This window comes from Triticum dicoccoides, chromosome 5B (assembly GCF_002162155.2).
Source record: "Triticum dicoccoides isolate Atlit2015 ecotype Zavitan chromosome 5B, WEW_v2.0, whole genome shotgun sequence".
Lineage (NCBI taxonomy): Eukaryota > Viridiplantae > Streptophyta > Magnoliopsida > Poales > Poaceae > Triticum > Triticum dicoccoides.
Window position 1 is genome coordinate 712,303,499 of NC_041389.1, and position 4,162 is coordinate 712,307,660.

At 52.7% G+C, this 4,162-nt stretch overlaps 1 pseudogene; it reads left to right on the plus strand.

The window, feature by feature from the left end:
* Positions 1-2,263: 2,263 nt before the first annotated feature.
* On the plus strand, positions 2,264-3,353 carry LOC119310684 (annotated as a pseudogene).
* Positions 3,354-4,162: the final 809 nt, after the last annotated feature.

A 4,162-nucleotide genomic window follows, 5' to 3' on the forward strand; every position in this document is an offset into this window, starting at 1 on the left:
GGCGAAGCTGGCCCTAGGAACGGCAGCTGGCACAACCGAGGCAGCAGCAGAATCGCATGGATTCTCCATCGGCGGCGAATCCAGGACAAAGGGGGAGCTGGATCCAGCAGCCAACCTGAGCGGCGAGGCTGGATCTGGCGTCGCCTGGGAGAGCTGCGGAAAGAGCGACCGCACCAGCGCCTCGCGGGCGAACCTCGGGGAGGGGAAACCGGGAGGAAAGGCCGGCGAGGTTGAGGAGGGCGGGCCTGAGGCGAAGCTGGCGGCGGCGGCTTGGGTGGCTACGGGCGTCGGAACGACGCGTGGCAGGAGCTGGGGAGCGTGCGCGAGAGGCGCCATGGCCGGCTATGCCCAAGCGAAAGAAAGTACATATCTCTGTTTTGTTCCTATAAAGCATTTTTTTTTGACTGGATCCTATAAAGCATTTCTATAGGTGGGTTTTATGAAAAAAATTTGTTGTTGAAATCGTTGTGTTTTTATTAACGGAAATGTTAACGCCCACACGTGTGGGCGTTAGCCAACTCACCCACACGCCTCCATCACCGTCCAGTAACTTCTGCACGAATCTTGGCACGAATTAGCTGATTTTGTATGCCACGTAGGACAACTCGAGTGTGTGGTGTGTGAGAGAGGTCGCCCACACATCTGTTTTACCACACGGAGGGGCTGGTGTGTGGGCGTTTAGTAGTTCGCCCACACACCAGTTTCAGTCACGCACAAGGGCTGGTGTGTGGGCAGTTTGCCATCTCGCCCACACGCCCGCCTCCTCTCCCACACCTAAGCTGCCAGTTGCCATGCGTTTTGCAGTGTACATGGCAACTGCCCTAGTGTGATTGCAAGCAGATGGCAACTCTCTTTTTTTTACCCGAACATGTCAGTTGCCATATGTTTGGCATGGTACATGGCAAACTGCCCTAGCGTGCACGTAAGCAGATGGCAACTCTTTCTTTTTTAAATGGCAACTGCCCTAGCGTGCTTGTGAGCACATGGCAACTCTCTCTTTTTACCCGAACGTTTTTTGCCATGCCTTTTTTTGTAGCGCTACATGGCAACTGCCTAGTGTTAGTAGGTGGCAACTCCTAAAGTTTTGAAATCATGGCAACTGCAGTAGACCAGACCACACATGGCAACAACTGTAGTTGTCCAAAAAATGGCAATCTGGAACTTTGACCTGAGATGGCAACTGCAGTTGAGCAAACATGGCAACTGTAGTTGTCCGACATGGCAACCGTAGTTCAGCGACATGGCAACTGCACTTAAACGAACATGGACGAGGGTCCGGCCCATGGCAACTGCGGGGCGCACGGTAAAGTGTCACGTGGGGCGTGCGGGCCTGACGTACCGGGCGTGTGGGCGTTATCTATTTCGCCCACACGCACGCGTGTAAGAGGGACCGGGAGGGAAAAAAAGAAGCGTGTGGGCGCTAGTTGTTTTGCCCACACACAGACGTGTGGGCTGGTCCTCTTAGGCACCAGATAAAACGTGTGAGCAGATTTCTTAACGCCCACACGTGTGGCAGTTAGCGGTGTCCTTTATTAAATCGCTGCAAACTCCGAAGCTACCACGGAGTCCATGCACCCAGATGACAACTGGAATCATGTCTTACAAAGTTTTTTCACGCAACCTTTCCTGGCCAATACACGTGCTACACTATTTCGCACCCAGCCCACCATAAAATATGAGCTTCAGTAACTAGTGAATGTTCGGTGGAGGATGGCATTTGCGAATGATTTTCAAGGTGATTTTAGTTAAGGAGCGTTGCAATTTTTTCGGACTAGCATCGTAATTGCTTCCTAGAGATTGTCTCTTGGAGTTTCTTCTCTGTGACCATCTGCCCGTTAGTGCTCCCTCCGTCTTAACTTTATATTAACTCTAGTATAAAGTTGTTGAGACACTTATTTTGAGACGGAGGGGTTATTACCGTAAAATATTTGTACCAGTGGGTTTTGTCAGATAGTTGTAGTGGCTGTACAGTATTTGTAAAAAAAAAAAAACTCCAATAAAGATGACGTCTCGGCAAAAAAAAATTAGAAAATCTCGTGGTGGAATGTGACAGCACGGCACGATGCTTATTCTTCTCCTTACTACTCGTTCCCACCGTATAGGCGTGGAGAGATCCAATCCAATCAAATAGTTCGACGATGCAATCCAGCACCGAATCGAAGCGAACCATGCAATCTCAGCGACTAGCAGGGCGCCAAGGTCGCATCTCAGGATTCTAGGGTTTCAATCAGTTAATTAATCAATCGGGCTCTGGATTCCGGCCATGGAGTCGCCGACGCGCAAGCTCAACATCGACAGAGACGAGGACAGAATCAGCGCGCTCCCCGACGAACTCCTCCTCGAAATCATCGAGCGCCTTGACCTGCCCGAGGCGGTCCGCGCCGGCGCAGTCTCGGCGCGGTGGCAGCACCTCCCCTACCGGCTCTCCCGCCTGCACCTCGACGTTGGCCACTTCCAAGGCGCCACGCCGTCCGAGGTCATGGACGCATTCACGAGCGCTGCGCAGACGCTGCTGTCTGTGGTTCCTTTGGACGAGTGCGACTGCGAAAGTGACGCCCTCAAGACCCTCATCCTCACTTTCTACATGTCATCTCCTCACCTGAGCTCCATAGGCCACACCATCGAGGACCTTCTGAGCTACGGCGATACCGAATGCCTTGAGTTTTGCATATCCCCGCCGCCATCCCTGCTGTTCGCCCCACTGCTTGCTGAGTTCGGAAAGCAGTTCATGTCCTTCTCCCGTGCCTACCCGGTTGCCTTCCAGTGTCTCACGAGGCTTACACTCAAGAACCTTGTGTTTGGACATTCCGATGTCACCGACCTCATTAGCGCTTGCGATGAGCTCAAGCACCTCACCCTGAGTTCCTGCAGACTGGTTGATGAGCAGTCGGCGCTCAAGATTGATACCCCGTGCTCAGGGCTTGGGAAGCTCGACTTCATCCGTTTTCGTTGCGAACGGATCGAACTCATCTCCGTCCCCAAGCTCACAACAGTGGTGTGCCGTTCTCGGCGCTACGAGAACCCTCTGGTGCGCTTCGGCGATGTTCCCAAGCTTCGCCGAGTGAACCTCGGTTATTATGCCAATGCCTGGCACGCGCCACTCATGTTGAGCGACTGCCTTCCAAGTAGTTCCGGGAATCTGTCGAAACTGAAACTCAATTTTTTTTGCCAAACGGTAAATTTAATTTTGTCCATTTACATATCATCTGCTCTTCTTCTTTACCAAGTTCAGCTGTGTATCTTGTGTCCTTCATATTACAGATTTGGATTCAGCCGGAGCAGCCGAAGCATCTGACTGCCATATTCAGAAACCTGGCCAATGTCTATCTTTCCGGTATCTTCCCAGAGTGTGATCTGAGCTGGACCCTGTTTATCCTAGAAGCTGCACCTGCCCTGCAGAAACTCAAAGTATGGATGTGACTCATTCTAGAATGGCATGTTACTGGAATATTCAGCATTAACAGTATAGCAGGAAGTTGATCTGATTTTTCAATCACTCACCAAATCTAGTCCACCACGAAAGATAGAAGTAGTGCGTACAGTATCCTCCTGTATTGTACTTCGTCTTAGAGTTGTCCAAAATTCTCTCCTTGCTTTTTTGGCAAGGAGGAAAGATACACATACCTTTTCATTAAAATTACTTGTTACAAAGTATCTTGATTGAAAGAAACAAATAAACACGTGAGCAACATAGGAGGATTATATAGCTGTAATTTCGTGCAGACCCGACGCGTCCGTTTCCCCCCTCCGTGCAGACCCGACGCGTCCGTTTCCCCCCTCGAGGTGCCGGCGGCGGCGCCGTCCGTGAGGGAGGCCACGCATCGGAGACGCGTGCCGCCTCTTCGGACATGCCACAACACCACCCCGCATGTATGAGGGCCCGATACGACACTCCGGTGGCATTGCTACCCCCTCCCCCCAGGGCCCCCGTCCCGCCTAACCCTGGAGCGGTTGACCACGGGATCTAGACCTTTGACTTTGCACGGATGGGCTTTGACCAGTGGACCTCTCCACCCGGTTGTGTCGGGTCGGTCCAGAGGGACACCGGGGAGCAACATCCGGGCCAAACCCACAGCTAAGTCCACTCCGTGTAGGCCCGACGCGGCAGTTTCCCCCCTCCAGGTGCCGGCGGCGGCGACGTCCGTGACGGGGGGCACACCCC